Source organism: Ochlerotatus camptorhynchus, unplaced genomic scaffold (genome assembly GCF_037179485.1).
Source record: "Ochlerotatus camptorhynchus isolate MF236.1 unplaced genomic scaffold, CSIRO-AGI_Acam_v1.1 ptg000371l, whole genome shotgun sequence".
Lineage (NCBI taxonomy): Eukaryota > Metazoa > Arthropoda > Insecta > Diptera > Culicidae > Ochlerotatus > Ochlerotatus camptorhynchus.
The window spans coordinates 2,637,510-2,661,608 of NW_027040859.1; positions in this window are offsets into that span (position 1 = coordinate 2,637,510).

Below are 24,099 nucleotides of genomic sequence, written 5' to 3' on the forward strand. Positions count from 1 at the left end.
ACAAATTATATTACTATTCTTATGAGAATTTTTATCAGCTACAACTTTGCACAAAATCGTTTTTCAGCCAAACGTCAAATTAAATAGTTATTAATTGTTTAAGACATTGATAATCTTATGGCAAGATTAAGCAACTGTATTGTGGGCAACACTATGTATTCTGCAGTGTGACATAGAAGCCATGATTTTTGTCCTCTATTCTGCACGCCATAAACACCAATGTTGCCTGCTGAACAGTTGATTGAGCATAATCATAAGACATCAGTGACTTGAATCAGTAATAATTTTTGTTCCTTACATTTGATCGAAAAGTAGTCTTGAACAAAGTTTTAGCTGAGAAAATTTTAAACAAGTTCAATTATCATTTTCTAAAGTACAGTAAACTGGTGAATTTTGAGATAGATATGAATCGAAATTGAGGCTTCTCTATAGTAATTCTCATTCTTCTTCTTCTTCGCATTTCAAGCTTTTTGCGTATCGCATATTAGCTTATTGCGTAGTGTTCTAGATGCACTTCCACAGTTATTAATTGAGAGCTTCCGATGCCTGTACCATTTTTGCATGGGTATAATTGTGTGGCAAGTCCAATAATACTTCTATGCCCAGGGAAGTCGAGAAATTTTCCTACCCGAAAAATTCCTAGACCGGACCGGGAATCGAACCCAGCCACCTCCAGCATGGTCTTGCTTTGTAGCTGCGCCTTTACCGACTGAGCTAAGGGAGGCCCCATAGTAATTCCCATATAAACATCATATGGTTTGAGCCAAGTCAGTTTCTCACTAAATGAGTTCAAATTTTGGAAGGCTAATCAGGGCCCAATTTGGAACTGTTTGAGCACTGTGGAGCGAAAACTTCAAATTTTGCATCAGTCTAATGACCATGCATCAGAATCTTAGTCTTAACCAATTCAAACAAGAGAACAGCGAATAAAAGATTAGGAATCACGTAGATTTTTTGACGTAGGACTACGTCTTTGATTTCTAAATGGGGCTACACTTTGTGAAAACCGAAAATGGAGCATGTAACAAATTAAGAATGAATTTGAACTTTAATAACTGAGCTGCCCCTGGTCCAATTTCAATAATTTTATCACCAATTGATCAGAAATATGGCTACGCATCGATAACAATGCTTTCGAATGTTGATTTTCAACAAGAAGCTATTGAAAAACTGGTAAATGTCCAGCATTGTCCAAAAGCGTCGAATTAACTAACAAATCCACCAATTACCAACATACATATGCTGCTTCCCCAGCACAGTCGTCAGAGAGTAGTAAGTAGACGAAACAAGTCGAAGTGGCATTCGCCTCCGATCCTCGGGCGCGTGCGAATAGGGAGGATGGAATTGCGTAATATTTTGCACACTCATCGCCATACTCAGAACCACACGCTCCCAACGACCACACCACTGTGTGGTGGTGTTCGGTCGTCGAAATTAGTAGCAGCAGTAGCAGCAGTAGCAGTGCTTTCGGCGTGTGGCGTTGAATATTGTTCTCTAGTAACAACGAAAGGCTGCCTGCAAGCAGCGAGCTGCAGAGCCCACATAAGCAACCATCAAAGGAGGAAGAAGCTGCACCGCTATGCTATGGATCGGAATCAGTAGCTCTTCGTGAGTCGCTGCGGGTCGGTCATCTATGCCAAGCGTGTCACCCTTGCTCCAAACGCCATACAGCTCGACAGCCTCATCCGTGTTGAACACCCAGCTCAGAATTACTTAACCATCACTACAAAACGGTCCTTTTCAGGACCACCAAAAATTTGTTAAAGAGTATTATTTGGACATTGGTCAAGGTCATCAGTTCCCGCAAGCAGCTAGTTATCAAGGCGCAACCTGTCTATAGAAGGTGTGGTATTGTAGGCCTGAATATATTAGTGCAATTAGTTTTTCCTCGGCTTTCATTCCGCACGATTCGTTTCTTTCGTTTAATCAATCACCCTTGTAGTGACGTCGAAAAGATTGTTTCAATCGGCACTTACATATGAAATTTAATATGGATTATAGAATTTTTTGTATGTTACCAAAATTTATGAATGGTTTGCCACTAAATGTTGAGATAATTTATTGATTTTTGAATTAACACTCTGTAAACCATGAAAAAGCAGCCTGTTTGTGAGTTTTTGCCTGTTTTCAAGTAAGGAGTTATCATAAAAAAACAAATCGCCAGCTGGTATTTCCCGGCGAATTGACAAATAAATAAAATCAAACAAAATCATTATGCAGAACTAGCTAGGATTTGTTTTACTTCATATTTCACAAAGTTGCTTTCGAGTGTTAAGACATCGTCTCCCGCAAAGTTTACATTTTTCCCTCTACCAACACATACATCAGGGCTAGATAGATCTCCACAGGATCTATAGAATCCACGCAATTTCAAAAAACCAAAATGCACAGCATTACGAAAAGTGGACAGGTTTCGACCAATAGCAGATAGATTTTAATTCTAAACAAGCATGAACAACCATGGAGAAGGAGGAAGAAGTCCCACCGCTAGGCTAGGATCGGAATCAGTAGCTCGTCGTGCTCAGCTCAGCATTACTCAACCACCACTTCAAAACGGTCCTTTTCAGGACCACCATAAATTTGTTAAGAGTATTATTTGGACATTTGTCAAGGTCATCAGTTCCCGCAAGCAGCTAGCTATCAAGGCTCAACCTGGTCTCTATAGAAGGTGTGAAATTGTAGGCCCGAATGTATTGGTGAGATTAATCATCGTCCGACCATTTTCCAGAACACGCTGGTAGGAAGTGTTAAAAATCCATATAGAATTTGAGAGAAGTGGGAATAATTCGCTTTGGGTATATATTCAGTACCCAGAAAGTTAATAAAATCAAATTTGTGAGAAAATTAGCTCTCGAAGTCCCTCCTTTTTTACATATTCTGCACAAACGATACTTTCCGCCCCGTCCCATTCCATATAATTCGGAAGGAAATCCTGTGAGCGGTGAATTGAATGCACTTTAATACCAAAATGCACAAAACTTAAAAATTCATAAATAACAAAAAATTCAAAATACACCTTTTTTAATGTCGGGTAGATGAATCGAAAATACTCAAGTTGACAGTCCCTTGAATTCTCTTCATCAACTTTCTCTTTGAAATAAATACTACAAATTTGACACGCTTACAAATAAAAAACGGAAAGAGTTAAGATAATTGACGATTGATCAATTAAAAGAACAAAATATTCACATCTGTTCCGTCTACTAGCGGTCCTACGAAAAGCTTCCGTTCGTGCCCCAAGGCACAGACCTTTCTACTTTTTTTTTAAATCTTTATTAGAGAGATTTTTAGCCGTTGGCTAGTTCATCTCTATAAAATGGGAGGCCCCAGAGGGGGGTTCTGCCAGCAAATAAATAAATAACTGTCGCTAAAGTGGAAAGTTCGTCGCCCAGTATGTCCCTAATGGTGTTGGGAAGTTCGTACTGCTCCCGTAGTTGTTGGTATTGCGGACACAGGCATAGGATGTGTTCCACCGATGCAGTGGTTCCACAAACGTAGCACATTCTGCGGAACTGCGTCCCACCAAAACTATGTGAGATCCTTGTATGGCCTGTCCTAAGACGAAAAACCACCTTCTGGTCTCGTAGTTTCAACATATCCGTCCACTTGCTCGTCGTTCCTTTGATTCTTCGGATGAAGAGGGATTAGGATTGGCACCACTCTGCTTCCCAGGCTTCCCACATTTTGCTGACTATCCATCGCTTTATGTCCTGTAGTGGCACTTCGTCGGTGTAACGGGGGCCAGCTGGTCTAGACCCTGCAAGGCTGTCGGCTTCACCGTTTCCTGGGATACCGCAGTGCCCAGGGATCCAGGAAAACACCGTGTTTGGAGGTGTGGCCTCCACAGTACCCTGTTTCCAGGGGTGAGTCATGGTCTCCGATGTAAGGGCTTGTATCACACTGTACGAATCGGATAGCACCAGTATGGGCCGGTCCGAGGGTGTTGTAACGGCAACAAAGATGGCCGCAGCTTCGGCGGAGAAAACCAAACATTGTTGCGGAAGGCTGTTACTCATCGGTGCTGAAATTCCGGCTACTCCAATTCCGACCCCGGTTCGGGAAAGCGATCCATCTGTGTATATGTGGGCATGGGTTGGGTAGTCCGAGCCTAGCAGTTCGGCTATTGTTCTCTTCAGCGCTGCAGAGTTATCTCCAGCCTTGAACCTGCTTTTTATCCGACTCTCGATTTTTGGTGGAGGTATGCGCCAACTTTTGTCTCCGTACCAGTGGAACTTGGCCACTGGGGGGAGCTCCGAATTGGCAGTCATGCGGAGGAGTCTGTTCCCCTCATCGAGGAGAAAGATCCTGTCATTTCCGGAGGTCATTGGTAAAGGCAGCGGCTTTCGTTGCAATTGCTGCGGTTATACGATGGCGGAAGGGCAGAATACCCGCTTCGATGCATGCGGCATTGGTGGACGTTGACGGAAGAAGACCGGAGACAATCCGAACGTAGGTGTTAAAAGTTGGTGCTAGTATCTGCACGAGCTTTTCGGTGGCGATGCACGTCATCTCAAGACCGTACAGTAGGCGACTATCGATGACGGCTCTTGCAACCCGGAAACGAGTGTCACGATTGTTAGACCGGTGGGAGCGAGAAATAGTGCGGATCAAGTTGATCCTACTGCGGCAGTCGTTCTTGATCGCCTTAAAGTGCTGCTCGAAGTTGAGGGACCGGTCAACAAGTACCCCCAGAATACGGACCGTCTTCTTCAGGGGTATGGGCTGGCTTTGAGCTTTAATAGGTGGCCCACTGACACGGTGCCGGGATGGACACACACAGCACCTGACGCTTTTCGTGGCCGAAAGCTGGAAACCTACCGCGCTGGCCCACCTGGCTACAGCGGAGACTGCTGCCTGGGCCTTGATCCTGTTGCGCGCTGCTGTTGGGCCGGTAGTTAGCATTATCCGTACATTGCCAAACTGCGTGATCGATGTCATCGTAACCGTTTCCACACCGACAGATGTTGCTGTCCACGAGGTTTATTCTATTGAGATGAGCATCTAGCGAGTAGTGGTTGAACATAAGTCTACTCATCACGCGAATGAAGTCACGACTTAAGTCCAAGCCTTTAAACCACGCTCTCGAAGAAACATTAGGAATAATTGAATGTAGCCACCGTCCAAGATTTCCATTGTCCCAATCGGTTTGCCAACTCGAAAGGGTACTCTGACGCACTAAATGGTAAAATTCATCATGTGAAATTTGCCTGTCATAAAATTCGCCTTCCTGCGTGCCCACCTTTGCGAGAGAGTCCACCTTCTCATTGCCCGGGATTGAGCAATGTGAGGGGACCCATACAAAGGTAATCATATATGATCTTTCGACCAGTACACTCATCTGCTCCCTTACCTTTGAAAGGAAATAAGATGAGTGCCTACTTGGTTTCATCGACCGAATAGCCTCAATCGAACTGAGATTATCCGAGAAGATGAAGATTGTGTGTTCAGCCAAGAAGTTCTTCAAAATTTTCTATTATAAGTGTGTTTGTCACTCCGCATTTGATTAGTATTCTGAGAGAGAGCTCCCAGAAACGGTTCTGGAGGGGTGTTACTCCTGCCAGAACCTCGAGACTCATGTTATGCGTTGAGTGCATACAGCCAAGAGCAATACGCAGACAACGATATTGAATTCGTTCCAATTTTATTAGGTGAAATTTTCTTTCCGAGAGAAAGCGGAAAGAGCCGTACTCTAGAAAAGAGAGAATTTTTGTTTTATAAAGCGTTATGAGGTCTCCCGGATGAGAACCCCACCATGTGCCGCAAATTGAACGGAGAAAGTTGATCCTCTGCTGACATTTTTGCTTCAAATACGTAATATGGGTATTCCAAGTGCACTTTGAATCAAACCAGACCCCAAGGTACTTGAAAGACAAGGATTGAGTAATGTTTCTGCCCAAAAGATTAAGCTGCATTTAGGCTGGGTACCGCTTTCGAGTAAACACTACCAGTTCAGTTTTCTGCGGCGAGAATTCGATCCCTAGATTCCTAGCCCAAGACGACAAGTTATCTAAGGAACTTTGCAATGGTCCTTGCAAGTCCACGGCATGTGGACCTCTTACGGAAACCACACCGTCATCTGCAAGTTGTCTAAGCGTGCATTGTTCTGCCAAACAGTTGTCGATATCTTTGATATAAAAGTTATAAATAAGAGGGCTGGAACATGAGCCTTGGGGCAGGCCCATGTAGCTAATTCTGGAAGTTGTCAGTTGTCCAAGGAAAAAGTTCATTTGCTTTTCTGACAACAAACTGTACAAGAAATTATATAAAATCCCGGAAAGTCCACATCTGTGCAGATTGTCTGACAGAATTTCAATGAATCAAAAGCCCCATCAATGTCCAAGAATACTGAAGCCAATTGCTCCTTGTGCGCAAAGGCCAGTTGAATATCTGTGGAAAGCAGCGCTAGACAATCGTTTGTTCCTTTGCTCTTGCGGAACCCAAACTGTGTATTTGATAGCAAGTGATTAGTTTCGACCCACTGATCGAGTCTCCGAAGGATCATTTTCTCCAACAATTTCCTAATGCACGAAAGCATCGCAATCGGGCGGTATGAGTTATGGTCAGACGCTGGTTTGCCAGGTTTTCGAATGGCTATTACCTTGACCTGTCTCCATTCAGGCGGTATAATGTTATTTTCTAGTAAGGAATTGAATAAGTCTAGCAAGCGTCTTTTAGCGATGTCTGGGAGATTTTTCAGAAGATTGAATTTAATCATATCGCTTCCCGGTGAGCAGTTGTTCGCTGAAAGAAGTGCCATAGAGAATTCCAGCATTGTGAATGGTCTATCCAGAGAGCTGCCGCTCGGAGAAGCTTCTCGAAGAATGTGTTGTGTTGGAACTGAGTCCGGACAGACCTTTTTAGCGAAATCGAATATCCATCGGTTGGAGTATTCTTCACTCTCATTAGAAGATGAGCGGTTACGCATGTTGCGAGCCACCCTCCACAAGGTGTTCATTAAGGTTTCTCGTGAGAGTCCCTCGATGAAATTGCGCCAATAACTGCGTTTTTTTTGCTTTGATTAATTGTTTCAGCTTTGTTTTAAGCTTTGAATATTCCTCGAAGTATGTGGAGGTTTTGTGTCTACGAAAAGCTTTGAAAGCATCAGATTTTTCTAAATACAATTTTGTGCATTCTTCGTCCCATCCAGGTCTCCTTTTGAAGGGCGCACTTGGAACTTTTCTTTTTGTGCTTCCAGTGAACTTTTGTAAATCAAATCGGCGAGGAATCGATATTCTTCCAATGGTGGAAGCGTATCTATTGATTCGGCACCGATTGTCACCGCCGTTGCATATTTATGCCAATCTATGTTCCTTGCAAGATCAAATGGAACTCGAGATGGTTCTGCAGAGTGAGGGGCACACTTAATTGAAATGATGATTGGCAAATGATCACTACCATGGGGATCATTGATAACCTTCCACAGACAATCCAATGATAGCGATCTTGAACACAAAGATAAGTCGAGTCGTCGCATAAATCGTAAAAAAATAGTCGCTCTATTGTCGTCATATAGATCGCCCCACCCAGTACCATGGGAGTTCATATCACCCAGAATTATTAATGGATGGGAAAAGGAGGACTTTTGATAGCTGGGATGGTCAACCATTGCCCAGAAGTAAACCGACGTTTGTGCTTAGAAGACGTGAGTGGAGTGCAAAAGTGAACCAAAGTGCAGAGAACGACCTTTTTATGTTCCTGGTGTTCATTCAGGACCTTTTTTTTGGTTTATTCCACGGATATCTTCACGATCGGCACTTTTCGACCATGTCAGTCAAGGACCTTCAACTCTCCGGCTTAATAATTGCCCGAAAGGAGAGCATCCTCGGACTCGGTAGTCCTAATTGTTAAGGAGGAAGACCCTTCTCGGCTCGACCAAGGTGGCCTTGTCACGGTCAGCTGATGTTCGCCAACGAAAGGAGACGCTGTTGACACCGATAAGGCTACTTCAGTAGCTGCACAGGGATTGCTATATTCCCTGGTTGCGAATCGCCATCGCAACGCGCAAACCCAAGCCTCAAACCCGCCATTGTAGTGACCACAGCTCCAGTCACCAGGCGCCATCTTCCAGACCAGTTAAAGACACCGATCCGCCATTGTCGACGGAGTGATCAAGCCACGGACCGCCATCGCGGTCAAACAACAGCTGCTCAATATAATCACCACCAGCGAGCGCTTGCCATCGTCCAGCAAACACCACCGGTACGTACCAAGGAAGCAGAAACCCACAGAACACACCCCATAATAGCCCAATAAAACCATCCGCACCATAGTTCCATTTTAATAAACTTCTAGACTTTTTCCACCCACACTTTAGCTTCCAATTAATTTCACTATCACTTAAGAAATCCCACAGTTTCTGCACAGTTTGTTCCGCGTACCCCTCCGATTTACCAAGTAGCATGCCGGCCCTGTGACACAGTTCAGGGGTCTCATGCTACTGAGCTAGATATCCGAGAGTCTTGGTTGAGCCACTAGGGTGAGTCTCATCTAGTCTCAGAATCTAAAAAAAAACTAATAAATCCATGGAAAACGAGCAGCAGTTCAAATCTAACTGGCGTTCGGCGGCGAATAAGGTCGATGAGACCACTATTCAAAATTTAATGGAAGTGGTTAAGCGGAAGGCACGGCAGTTCAGATTTAGCAAACCAAAAGAGTAAACGAACATTTTTTCCTTTAAATATATGAATTGAACTACTGTAAGATACAACAGATCTCAAAGGCCAGAAGAGATTATATTTCATTGGTGGGATGTTTTATGAACATTCCTTTGCTAGCTAACCGAGTTCTGTAGTCTGAGTGTTAAGTCATCGCTCAGTCTACTACCACTACTGAGGAAAATCGAGGAACTATCATCAAATGATTAGTTGGTGATTCGTTGTCTGATCAAGTCGTCATTGAAAAAGGCCGGGGATCGGCTAGATCAGTAAAGTTCATTTTGAGCAGATTGAGTTTATTTTAGTTTACACTACCAAAAGAAAAATAAGAAGATTTTCGGGATATGAATTTTGACTGAAAGAAACGATTTTTTTATCGACCAATTTTTGCGCATTCCAGTCTTTACACTGGTTAACTAGCTCAACCAGTTCAACCAACTAGCACGAATTTCAGTTGCTCCTGCAATCTTATGCTGGTAGATGCTGACGCCCTGTTTACATTATGCTGACTACTGTTTAGTACAGTTCTAGACCAACAATTGAAATAGGCGGAACAACCAAACGTAAACAATGGCTTTAAACGCAAATTTCTCGACGTTCAAAATACACCCATGCAAATTAACAAAGCCATTTGATAAAGGAAGTGTCCGCTTTCAGATGCTGATGTTAGATTGCATGGATGTGTTTTGATTCTCGAGAAATTTGCGTTTAAAGCCATTGTTTACGTTTGGTTGTTCCGCCTATTTCAATTGTTGGTCTAGAGTTCTAGTACAGTAGCGCTAGCATAGCAGCATAGCAGCACAAGTGTAAACACCCCATTGCCGTTCTTTCACGCGCAGACTGAATGTTGCTTAGGCCGTTCGCAATGCTGTTGTATTTTATAAAGACTGTTTCAATTTGAAACTAGAACAGAAACGCACCTCTCGCAATGCTGAGTTGCAGTTTCATTATTCGAGCACTATTTTGCACCAGATTTGCAACTGCTCGACTATTCTGTTTTATTTCTGAGCGAGTTTGAAACACGAATGGAACTCTGTTTCAAATTTCTTTGGATGTGTTGAAGATGTTTCGAAGAGCTCCACAAATAAAAAACGGAGAACTTCATAGAGAACAGTAAAGTTTATGGAACTTGATGATTACAAACATGTTTTAGAACTGTGCGTTGCGCTGATCAAGTTGCAGTTTTATTTTTGACAGTTTCAAATTATAGAATTGACGAGTAGTTTAAAACAATTTTGAAACTCAGCATTGCGAACGGCCTTATGGGATTTTTCAGTGGTGCGGGATATGGACTGACTGCTTAATATAGAATTTTTCGATACGAGTTATTGAGTCGTTACAGAGGCGAATTTTTAAAAGCTTTCGATTGTTTGGGTGAAATAGGGCACGATTCGCATAAAAACTATGCACTAATTATAACATGAAACAGAATCGAGCTCGTGCCGTATGCGCGGTATATTCGGCGATGCTGGTTCGTGATTTTCAGCATTACTAGACTAAGTTAACTAAATTTAGTTGTCTTTCTCATACCGCTGCAAATCCAGTCCCGTACGGAATCGGGTTCTCGGGAACGGTGAGAAAGCATAATCATCGGAAATTTCCGAAAAGGAAACGAAATTATCGGGTGTCACTACCGAATGTGAATAAATTATCATGGTTGCTTTTCTTGAGAGAATGGCTTTGCTTGAAAAATGTTCTTTTGCTCTTTGCTTGATCATTTAATCCTCTGTACGGGTGAAAAGCGCCATTTCTTTTCTCACATCAGCGATAATTTCGATCTCTGTGCAAAACCCATAAACACAGCTTTAAAAAAAAAAACGTGCAACGGCTCTTTTCGCTTTTAAAACAAGAAGACGACCCTGTTTTCAACTATTTTTCAATCGAAATAATGTGTTAGGAATTATAGGCGTACCAAATTTTTTGAAATTCATCCAGTAATTACTAAACCATGTAATTTCAAACTTGCCGTTACACGTTTTCGGAGGCTTCGTAGTCTGTGTAAAGTTTTTTACCCACCGTGTTCGAAGCGTTAAAGTTGAAAAATTCGAGCAGTTTGCATCTATAATTAATTTCATTTATGTAATAACGCAACGTCCACCATGATGCGCCTTGTTTTATACATGGTGGATTGCACTAGCAGGAAGCATGTGTAAGAAGCTTCACACTACAAGAAAGTAGCTGCATGCAACCGACCTTGATCCGCACCACACGAGACGATCAATGCTTTCACTCAGTCCTACGAGCGAGTAAAAGCTTTTCTCCTGGTGTTCACATTTTTCTTCTATTATACACTTTTTTCTTCCAATGTGGCTGCGTACCTCAATGCTGTGTACAGAGTTCAGCAAAGCTGCCGTTACTTTCTCCATCTGTGGGAGCTTTACTAGTGGCCTTGAGTGAAAGCTCGTTAGTTTTCTACGGAAAAGGCCTTTTGGAAAGAGTGATCAATCCACGATCGAAACTACCTCTATCAAGTGACTTCAATGATGGTGTGAACGATGAACCCTGATTCGGGTTTGCAAAAGAAATTGTACATTCTAATTTGTGGATTTTTGTAAAATGGGGGTTTGATTTACCATTATTGGAAACATTTTATAAAACTGTTTCAAACGCTGCACTTATGATTTAAAATGATCGCAATTTTCCACTTATGATTATTATAGTGTTCGGAAAAAAACTCAAAAACTCTAATCTCGTGCGTAAGTTTATTCATTCGCCATTCGCTGTTCAAAAATGCATTTTTTAATACTTTGACGTTTATCACTGTTATTACTGTTGTTTTGCATCAGTGGATGTTAAACTAACACAATATGCATAAGCATGCTATTAATTGACGTTTTAGCGGTTTGTACGAGTTTCAAGCTGGAATGATGTTTTGCCGTTGTGAGTGTGAGTGCGTGAAAATGTATGAGAATCTCAAGCGTGAAATTTGGTTTGCCAGATTCACACGCGAGTTTGTTTTCTAGGGGATGCTCAATGAAAAAAAAAAATTGATAATGGTCTTCCGAAAACTGATAATTGATATCATTAGTATCAAAATAAAATCCTCCTACCCAGGGTTGCTTCCACTCACTTGCTATAAAAAGATGTTCTTCGATGTTATGAAATCATCACATTTTAAAATGATATTTTGTACTTGTAAGTTAGAAGAAGAGGTTGTTGAGTATGTTTGCGACTGATAAAACCTGTTAATTTTGTTTTTAGAGCGTCACAATAAGCGATTTTAAGATTCGTGAGTGTTCACTCAGAGTGAGCGGTCACGAATCGTAAAGCCGCTGATTGTGACGCTCTGTAAGCAATATCGATAGGTTTCATGTGTCAAACAACCTCTTCTTGTATCTTACATGCTCTAATTATCATATAACATCAAATGGTTTCATAATTCAAAAAACATTTTTTATAAGAAGTGAGGGGAAGCAACCCTGCTCCTACCGTCCAATCGTTTGATAAACAAACTTCTAATCCAACGCTGCCACTCCATAACCGCCTATACTAGGTGACGTCAATGCATGACCGATCCTAATGATAGGACACGGCCAGAAATCGTGATTTGGTGAAAATTGATTTTATGATAAAGGTCTTTAGATCAACTCCGTCTATCCGTCAATGCTTTCGCATGAAAAATCGTCCAAGAGCAAGACAGCAACAAAAAGTAGCAATCTCCCATCGAGCTGCATGACTTGCCAAAAGGAGCGCTCCTTTCTCCCGCATATCCGAAACCGTGTCGGACAGAGCGGACCCACGCCAGATGGCTAAATGCCGAAAATTAATTTTCGGGTTGAACAAATTCGATGCGGTTGATTTTTCTTTTGGTTGCTCTTTCCTTATCTCGTGTTGATCTTGAATGCGACGGTTTAGTGAATGGGCATCGAAGAGTATCAATTTTGGCTCGCGCGGATATTGAAATTTCTTTTTGCCTTTGGGGAGAAATGGATTTTGAAAGCTTACCCACCAGCAGAGGAGAAAAAGCAGCAGAAATTGGAGAAGATGGTCACGATTTGATCCAATCCCATTCGCAGCGTGACCGGCGATAAAACCGTAAAAGTACCTACCCTCGAACTTGCTCTTGGGACAATGCGTAAACATCGCAGCGGTACGTGACGACGAATTCAGCGAGATATTGCAAGAGCAACCGCCGCTCCCAGATACCCCCCCCCTCCCCACCGCCCCGTCCAGTCGGATGATGATGAAACCGAGAAGATGCCTGCATCTTATTGCTGTTGTTGTCGTCTTGGGGACGGGATCGAAGGAAAAACTTTCTCTATCGTTCCGCCATCACTGCTGGTCATTCGTGCCCGCAAGCCGGATGGTCACCGTATGTGCCTTTTGCGCACTGACGAACTGTTCGAGTGTTACACAATTTTTTTTACATAAAAAAAATGAATCCAAACACATGAAACAAGCTGCCACTATAGTACCGGATAGTCGGGGTCGGTGCCGGTTATGATGACGATGATGATGGTAGGAGTGGAAACGATAACGGTGGAGCAGCAGGGGGAGAAATGCACTCGTCACGAACGTGTAACATGAGCTCGTGGTGCGGCATGTGGGAGCAGTGGAGAAGAAAGTCGGCGAACCTTTTGGCAGGCGACTCGTTTTTATTTTTTCGAATTGAGATGATCGACACTGCATGAAGGGCGGTTTTGGTCACACAGTTTAACCCGCCTCGTTGTTTTGATGTTGCTATTTGCTGTCAAGGGAGTGGGAAAATGTAGTTCCGTTTCAGAAATCAATGTTATGGGTGCTGTTATATGAAGTTATTTGGACTCACTTATTGTGTAACGGATTAGATCCTGTGTATGAGGATTGCGCTTGTTTATTAAAAAAAGTGCATTCCAAAATGTGCAAGGGAGTTTTTGGACGACCACAACATGAAAAATATTCTGTCTTCATCCAGATTCCACCTACGTTTAAGGAGTGAAAATATTTCAAATTCAGAAACAAACGTTTAAAAAAATCTACTTGCAAATGTGCTATTAAATTGTAAGCGCATCAGGTATAAAATGTGTTGCGCCCATCAGATACACATAGTTTCATTATATTTGGGCCGCTTTATACAAAGATCATAGTGAACAGGTATCAACACCTCCAAATGCAATTTTTTTTTTCAAATTTTCCATTTGCGCTTTTAAGTTGAATCAATATTGCTCCTCCCGTAGTGATAAAAACAAATGTCAACATGAAGCTTTAGTGTGATAATTTATTAGCTAGAGAATGGTCTTAGAAGAGGGTAGGTAGATAGTATAGCACGCATCAACCACTCTACTGCTTTCTCTCTGAGATGACTTTGGTCATGACGAGAGAAGCAACATAATAGTTGGGTAAAGAATAATTGCATTATAACACACCATCGACTGGAAATGCATTCGGCAACGTGGGGCTTTAGGTAGTGATTAGAGATGAACTAGCCAACGGCTAATAATCTCTCTAATAAAGCTTAAAAAATAGGTAGTGATGAAACTTCGCTAGAACTATTCCACAACCGCAGACTGTAATGAGCAAAGCCGGGCGCACACTTTTTCCTGTAGTTTTTAAGACATACATCAAATCTCCACGTACATCGTACGGGTTAGGCAAAAGGTGTACGTTTGACTTTGTACTGTCACATTAATGGCTCTTCGCTCATTTTCAACTTCTATTCAATTTTCATACTGCCGTACTCTAACGGAACTATCCACCTACCCTCTTCTAAAAGATCATTCTCTAGCTAATAAATTATCACACTAAAGCTTCATGTTCGATAGCATTTCCAACCAACTATGAAAATGTTTAAGAAAAACTCCGCCAGATTTAAAAACATGAGTTTAATAAATAAACATAATTCAAACATTTTCATACAATTTTAACTTATGAATATTTGGTAAGTTCCATTTTCATCAGATTGAATTCGGCAGCCTTTAAGATTTTATTGAAGAAGATTTCAAAGATGAGCCGATAGCTTCCGGAATGTCTCAAAGATTACAGGAAACATAAATTCAGTCAAGTCCTTTCTTAAAATAGGTGTCAAGCACTGATCTGCTCATCTAATTTTTTTTACGTAGGACTACGTCTGTGATTTTTATATGGGGGTACACTTTGTGAAAACCGAAAATGTACGAACATGTAACAAAATTATGAAAGATTTTGAACATTAATAGTTCAGCTGCTCCTGAGCCAATTTCAATAATTTTATCACCAATCGATCAGAAATTTGACTGATGATTTTAACAAGAATCTATTGAAACAGTGGTATTGTCAAGCATTGTCGAATGTACAAATAAAATGTGATAATTGTATCACTGTATAAACGTTCTTCCCAAACCCAGTCGTCAAAATCGAGTACCAGTTGGTCGCACATCATTCTGCTTTAACCTGAAAAGGTATAAAAGAGCGCTGCCGTCTAGCCTCAACTCATAAAAACCAATCCCACCAAGGTGATCATTCTCTAAAACAGGCCTGATAGGACTAGGACCGACTGTAATTAATGATTAAAATCTTAAATGCACTAAAGTTGAAATAACGCATCTGTGTCACTTGAAAATTTATACATGTAAACCACACAAATTCAAGAGAAATAGATCATTCAAAGTCAAAGTCTCAACTCATAACATTCTCTGCTTGATCGTCAAGCAGTTCAGTTCGGTGTTAGCTCGTTCTCTCGAGTTGCTTAAAAAGTTCGTGGCGATAGCGTTCGTGCTCTCTCTTTCGCGGTTTTTTGTGTGTGCGTGCTAGAGGTGGGCAAAACAACTCATCAGGCTGAGTGGATAAAACCCATCCAGCTCACTGAAGGGAGTCGATTCTTTTGAACAGCTTTCTAGCTCACATTTAAATTATAGAAATTATGACACAATTAAAGGTTTTAGTGCTTAAAACTGCATAAAGTCTTTTTTTTTTAGAGTGACTTTCAACCAGTGGCTGGTTCGTCACTTACTGCATAAAATCGTAAAAGTAGTCTAAACTAATAAATCCGTACCTTACAACATGGCTTTACTTTTCAATGGAAAACGCTACTAACGCAACAACTGATCAACCATCGCGTAAACCGAAATACGCGCAAAATGTGCCAACAACATAGCAGTAAAACAAAACATGTATAGTTGCACCTTTGTCACACGCGATGATATGAATGACATCGTTCCACACGGTGATACGCCTTGTCTCAAGCTATGCAATGCAGTCTACATTCAAATTTTATTTCTGATGTGCTGTTTCTCCAGCAGAATTTCTCTCACTATTCTCGGCATCAGCTCCAGATCATCAACTCAGATCTGCATCCGGAGCTGAATCGTGAAGAATCGAGAGAGAGAAAAAAAAAAATCCGAAGTGCTGGACGGGTCCGTAAGCTGGACGGGTCCGAGAGTTGTCATCCTAAACAGCTCCCAGTGAATCATCCGATTCGATGATTCGGATCCGGAGCTGAGCTGATTAGCTGGAGAGCTGCATTTCGCTTTTCGGTTATTTGCTTTTGTGCGGATCTTCCGCTTCCCCAGAGAATGATGGGAGGTGAGGTGAGAGCACATATGCTGAAGGAATAACATCAGCAATAAGAACCGGGTACACAAATAATTTGGATAATACCAGTAAACAATTAGGATCGTGTAGCACATGTACATATTGCTCTCTCTCACAAACAGGCGCTTGGAAGTTTGCTTTTACCATCGATGCAGTCGATCAGTAGGCACATGTTATATTACGCACGCGTCTTGGTTTACGCGGTGACTGTTCAATGCGTAAGTGGAGTAATGAGTCCTTTTTTGAAAAGTTCCGCTATGAGTGATGGATTGAATTGTTTAGACTTGTGATATCAGTAAGCTGATGAGCTGCGGTTCCTAAAAAATGAACCGCGAGTCATCAGCTCACTTTAGAGAACAGCTCGGGAGTGGATCGCTCATCTCTAGTGCGTGCCACGAAATGGAGAAGCATCGCTCGCGAAGCCCGGTGAAGGAAGCTCGGCTGTACATTCAACAGGTTTGCTGTTCTCCCCATGGATGAGAATATCCAGACAGCTGTGACGAAAAAAAAAACGCAGCAAGAAGAGGAAGAAGAATCGGGGCCAGTCCGATGGCACGATTGGTTGCGACGATGCCACTGCGACGAGCGGAGATTTCGGTGACGCTGCCGAAAAAAAAAAGGCTGCCGACATGAGCGTGTCAAGAGTGAAGCTACCTCCGCTGGTAGAGAAAATGCCCATCTTAATGTGCTCATCGCGGATCTGGCGTCGCTGGGCGTCAAAGCCAAATTCAAGTTGGGGAGAGTCGGCACCAAGGTGGTGCTCCGTACGAAAGCATGACTTGGTCATCGCCCACCTGAGGACTTCCAAGGTGGAATTCTTCACCCACGAGATCCCCGGTCGCTGTTCAAGCTTGTCATCAGGAGCCTACCAGATTTCGACCCGAAGTTTATCGAACATGATATCAGGGAACGGTACACGCTGGCCCCAAGGATGACAAGGAAGAACGCAAATGTGAAGGCGTATCCGGATTGCCTTTTCCTGGTACACTTCCAGACGCTCAACGCGCTGAAAGCCATCCGCTCCATCAATTCCATCATCGTCCACTGGGAGCCATATCGTGGCGGCCATCGCTATGTGACTCAGTGCCAACGGTGTCTGAATTTTGGACACGGCACCCGAAACTGCAACATTAAGCCACGGTGTGGCAATTGCGCTCAAAACTACGCCACCTCTGAATGTGCTGCGGATGAAGCTGTGGCGTTCAAATGCGCCAACTGGGGTGGTGCTCACCAAGGATCCGACAAGCAGTTCCCTAAACGCGAGGATTTCAAGCGCATCCGAAAACAGGCGTCTCCCGAGCAGGAACGAATATCTCGATTCCTTAAATTGGTATGGATGAGCCTGACATAAGAGGTAAAACACAAAAAAAAAAAATAATACCAAAAAAATGTTCCCACGATACCATTCCAATACCAAATTATGATTATGCAATACCAAAACAATACCACCCAGGTATTCTTTTGGTATCCAAATAACAATTTTTGGTATTCACAAAGTATTTTGCATGTATTTTTTGGTATAATTCTTTGGTATTTTACCTCTTATGTCAGTGGTATCAGATCAGAATGAGGTATTCATTCGTTATTTTCTCCTGCTCGGGCCACCAACAATCAACCAGGACGAAGGCTGGATAAGGCCCCAGCTTTCAGGCGGGGGACTTTCCGTCTCTTCATGGACAAGCGAATTCACCGGTGCGATCCGCTCCCCCTCAAGAATCGTCTGGATCTTCTGAGCTTGAGCTTGAGCTTGATTGACCGCCCACGGTTGCTACTCTGTTATTGCCAGATCAGCTGTAATTACACAGAGAACCAATAGACGCTGCTTGGGACTAGCAATCATCCTCAATGTGTAAAAACTGGTGATCTTAAATTAGGCAATACCAGCGCCGGCCGCGCCCGAACACAGGTCAAGAAAGGAATGGGAAGGATTGTGTTGATTAACCTTTCGCAGCCCGGGAAGCCGAGCGATTTGCAGTTCCATGTTCCGAGTTTCCAATAGTAGTCCTTATTTCGTCGTGTAGGTCTGTGCCGATTGTTCCGATCCGTATTCATTTCTTCGGTATTTGCAACGTTATGTTTTATCCATGGCGGCTTGTTGGGCCTGCCTCAACCACCTGTCTCGCCGGGAGACCATCGTGCACAGCTCTGTTTAGAGTTCCACGCTGGCACTAGGACAGTGATCAGCCGCTCCTACATGGAGAACAGACGCCGTTTTGAGCCGCACCTTCATGGTGAACAGACGCTCGGGTTTGGTGAAGCATTTGCTCTATCACCGTTCTATGGTTACCACGCCAGTGTTCACGTCGCAGCTCTTCACTTTGCTATTGCCGGACTGGCAACATTGCCCAGGCTACGCCACCCAGCTGTGTCCATGTTTTAGCCGGTAGTCTTTTGTTACCACATGACTCGAGAAGGCGTGAAATATAAGCTTGTGAAGACCAGAGCTAGGTATTCCGCTCCTTCTAGGTTGTCAACTCACCATTTTGTAGCCCAGGAACCAAATGTAATAGACTTTGTATTCGCATTTGATGAGGTCCTGAATTTGACCAAGCATGAAATCCAAAATATGTACATACCGTATGCGTGGTGATGTTGTTTGCCCCTTCGTACAAATAAGGTTCCCATTTCACCTGTGCATACAATGCCTTGGTTTTCTTTGCATGCACGTAACCTGTAGCTCATACCGTAGTAGGCTGTGTATAAAAGAAAATGATACTTAGTTTGACAGTTGCAGCATGACGAAGTGGCAGCGTATTCGTGATTTCAATCGCCGTGGGAGTGTTCCGGTGGACCGTCAAAAGGGTTTTAGACCGAGAAAAGAAAGGACAACTATCCGCGAAGGTGACCACAGATCGTCTGAGGTAAGCTCGAGTTTCGGGGGCTATCGTTGTTATCAAAAGGAAGATGCGGGTGAATCCAGTGCGTTCAATAAGGAAAATGGCAAAGGAACACGGGATCAGTGACTTTACGGCACGGAAGATCGTAAAGGAAGATTGCGGGGCAAAGTCGAGGGCACGGAAAAAAAACTCACATGATTACCAACCGCATCCGCAAGAAAATCTTGAACTTCTTTAGAGAAAAAATCCGGCAATTCTGTTCACCGACGAGAGCATGTTACCGTCGATCCCGTATCAAATTCCAGAACCGACCGGCATATTAGTTCTCTTCCGGTAAAATATGTGGCCGACGAGCACAAGAACGTGTATCTGACCAAGCATCCTGCTAGCGTTATGGTGTTTGGATTGGTGGCTTCCGATGGCAAAACAATGGACCCGGTGTTCATTGGTAAGGTCAACACGGAGGTCTAAATCGGGATATTAAGTAAGTATGTCCTTCCATGGAACAAAGAACAATACGGTCTTAAGCCAAATGTTGTTTTTCAATAAGATCGGGCTCCGTGCCACACCTCGAACCGCACTCAGAAGTGATTGCAGGAACATCTTCCGTTCTGGGCGAAGGATATGTGGCCACCATCCAGTCCCGATCTTAATCCGCTGGATTACTCAATATGGCGCGTCATGAAGGCCAAGGCCTTTTCTAAACGCGACCCGAGTACAGAGAGCCTCAGACAAACATTGACCCGTACCTGGAGAGAAATGGATCCAGACTACATTATAAGAACCTGCCGTGCATTCCGGAAGCGTGTGGAGGCCGTAATTGCAGCAAGTGGAAACTCGATCGACAATTAACATAGTTTAAGACTCTGAGAAACATCCCCTTTTGAATAAATAAAAAAAAAAAACTCAAAAACGAAATTTTTGAGATATTTTTTTTAATTTTGACTTTGTTCAATGGTGCATTATCACGCATACGGCACATTTATCGAAATAATAGATCAGATCTACCACAGACAAACAAACAGACGTAAGTCTTTGAATAATTGAATGTTAAAAATATCGTCACGGAACTCACTAACGACATCTCGCGAGCTATTCTTAAAAAAAAACTTACTTGCCAAGTCTCAAACAATGTTGCATATAGGTTTCGATCCGATCCAGAATGTATAGAAACGTCAAAGAAGGATTCGATGCCAGCACTGTGATGAAGGATTCGCGAAACTAATCATATTTAAGATTAAAGTTAAATGCTTGATGCGACAAATTGAGGAATTGAGGAGAAACAGATACGTCTGTTTGTCTGTGCTGCTACTGTATTTTAAATCAATATCAAGAAAAAACACGATAAGCTCCCCAAACAACATAACGTAGTCCACGGCACCCATGCGGTCGTGTATTGTGCACAACCCCATGCATTTTTTATCCAATAAGTGCAGGCGAGATTAATTAAAGGTATATTTCAATCAATCACAACTATGTCGCAAATAATTAAAATCAAATAAAATAACTCACTTGGTGCGATGCAGAATTTTCGACAGCGTTCGTCATATACGATGCGATTGCAAAAATAAATTCAGCATTTCACAAACAGACGAAAGCGAAAAGTAAAATTTGCATCATTCAACAAAGATAGTGAGAGCTGGCGATGTCCCCTCATTCATGCGTGTGTGTATACGTGTGTTACGCAAATAACGACGGAAAAATGTGAAATCGGGGCCAACCTACTCATCCGTTCCTTAACTGATGTCCGGTCCGAAGAGATAATAATGCAAACAATTTGTACGCCCACTGCACTGGGGACACTTTTCAGCGCACACACAAGTTGTTCAATTAAAAATCGATCCACTGCGATTTTTCATCTCTGACCGATCCACAAACGAGAAGGTCCGGTTCCAACGCAAGAAAAGACAACAAAGAGCAAAAAAAAACATGCTTTTTTAACCAATTCGTCTTGCCGAAATCGGACCGCCTTATCTTTGCCTAATCAGGTACCGAAATCGTGTATGTGAGTTACGTCGGCTGATGGCTGGAAAGTTCAACGAAAAAAAAAAAAAAAAACGTAACATAAAACCCTCGCTCGCATCCGGAACTGGCACTCACGAGCAGATCGATCGAGTCGGGTTGCGGGTAGTAATTTGCTAAGTTGCACCGCTAACCCTAGGTCACTACGCTGTGCCAAACCCCACGATGGGACCAACCCGCAGCAGCCAACCTAAACAAAGGAACATGTTTCCGACTGAAAAGATGTAGGTACAAATTTTCGAAAGTGTTTCTCTCGACTGTATTCATCTTCGCTTCAGCAACAACAGCGGTGACGGATGGTAACGCCCCGCAGTTCCCAAAAATTGAACCCCGTTCCACAGCACCTTCCCCTCCATCAGCAACGGCAATGAAGCCCTAAGTCTCGAAGTTTGCGTGAGTCGATCGTCAAACGTCATTTCATTCACTTTCCTCCCGTCAGGGTCCGGGGATCGATCTTGAACTGGAAGGGAAGCGAAGCGGGTGAGACTCCGCTACTTTCGGTTCAGTTCACATACACACTCCCATATGTGAGGATTGATTTATTAATCCGAAAAAGTTGCTCCTATAAACGAGAAAACCACCACCGACCACACCGTCGTCGTGTCCGTTTCGAAAAGGTACACTCGAACACCATGCCATGGTTCGTAACAAACAGCGGCCCGAAAGATGAATGGAACTGCAGCAGACTCTCGATCGGAATTAAACCACCCACCAACCACCTTCCCGGCGACGTCCCCAACCACGACGACCTGCCACTTTCTATGGGCCATAACGACGACGACGATAGCAATTATGATTCAATAATATGCTCACCCACCGCAACGCTACGATGGCAGCGGTTGCCCGTGAATGGTTGAACGATCCAGTTCAAATGTGATTGAAAACACTTACTTAACGTCTGGTTTGGGAAATTGATTCATAAAAGTAAGTGCGCACCATAAGTGAAGGGTATTTTTCCTGCACCGTTATGGAAGGGCGGGTTTGCTCTGGTTTCAGACAGATGTCAACGACGTTGTTGGGTTGGCGTCAAGGGGTTGACCACTTGGCATTAACACTGATTGACGCTTAAAATTAAAGTCTTTGAAGCTGTTTTGGATGAATTTTTGGGGATTAATGGTCACTTTCGAAATATTGTGCTTCCGACTTCAAATCAGAGAGACATTTCACTCTGGCACCACTGGTCTTCCTATGTCGCCAATGTTGTTAATAACGTCGGAAGACGCTTGACTAGCGCCACTGTATTTTGATCAGCATTAAAGAGATAAGTACCGCAATCCCGGAGAAAATTTAACACCGTGGTAAAATGTCTGTTCCGTAGAAAATGTTCGGCAGTTAATATCAAGTTAAATCTGCATAGTAATTCATCCAAGGACTCAATTTTATTTTACTGGCGTTCAGTAAGCTTCCAATATCGTTATTCAAACAAACAATTACAGGGCTGCAACCATAGGTTAGTATGGCAATTTTCCCCACCCCCACTTCCTATAATTTTCAACACGGGCATAATATCATTTTGCCCCTCATTATTTATTTATTCATCTGACTTTTTGTCGTCATAATGAATATGATGGGGAAAAGCTAATTTAACTGACGTAAAAACTCCATATCTTTTCACAATACTGTAAAAACATTACACAACAACGGTGAACATAAAATGGAGTAAACATGGCTTCAAATATCAACTAAAGTCAAAACGCTAAAGCTTATAATTCAATCAGCACCATTGAACATCCATCGAAAAAAGATACAGGCAGCGTAATCGTTACAATTAAGGAGCAATGTAATATTACTCACCTTTCACAATAACGCATCTCACTCGATCCATAAATGCAATTCAGTCAGTCTACGGTTAAATGTGGCCACAGTATAGTTGAAGTAGAAAAGGATGTAGACTTCGTTGAACCTAGCCGACATGAAGCGAACAGGATCATGAAGGTCATACAAGGAGTTCCGGGGCTCAAGCGGAAAAAAAGTTTCATTGGCGAAGCAATCGTTCCGGAACGTAAAGGGTAAGTTGACCTAGTATCTTCGGTGCGTCAGTTTCTCCTGTGAGAATTTTAAACACCGCTTGGGAATCAATTCGTGTCTGCTCAAGCGTCTGCAGTTCCAATAATCTGCACCAATCTCCATATTGTGGGATGTTTGACGGATCTTGCCACGGAAGGCGTCATAGGACATATCTAACAAATTTTCTCTGAAATGTTTCGATCCTACAAGTCCAGGTTGACTGCTACGGGCACCATAAAGATTTTACTCGAAAAAAATGCAACAATTTCTTTTGTGCACGAGAAAAAATCCGATCACCAAAATGAGAAAATGATTTTATGAAAATAGCGTGTTTTCATGTTATGAAAATACGCCAAGAATCATATCTATGGTATCATGTGCTATTTCTGCGTAACGCAGCCAAGATCCCCGAAATCATGAATCATCCGAGTTGAAATCATGAGCTAAATTCATGAATTAAACTTTTAGCTTCTAAACCAAAACATGTTAAAAAAAAAGCATCAGACTGCATTCGAACCAAGAACCTTGCGATCTTTAAACTCATACTTTGACCACTAGACTATCAGTACTTGTATAAGATGGAAGGCAAAAGGCGTATAAGAGATACCTATGTTGTGCGTTTTTATGAACACGGTTTACCAGGTACGGGCAACGCTTGTAGCGGTCATGCATTATGAAATCATGAATTTTCATCACGAAATCATGAATCATTGTTATGATTTCATGGGATGGAAAGTTTTATGATTTTTTATTCATGAAAATGAAATCGTATTTGTTTCCGTGGGTATAACTTTTTATAACAAAGGTAAAAATTTATGAAATTTTGAGTAAAACTAGTTTAGAGTGTAATATTTACATGTGCAAAATTTCGTCACAATCTGTCGAGTGATTATCGAGATCAGGACTGGTAAAGGTCATTTTAAATGAAAGATCTCACGTGATATTTACAGTCACTATCATCGGATGAGAAAACGATGATAGAGACTTTCTTCAAAATATCATCGAATTTTTGTCATGACAGTCTTGTGATCATCGTTATTACTAGCACATTTATTGCTATTAAAGTTACTTGTACCGAGCTAATATTAGGA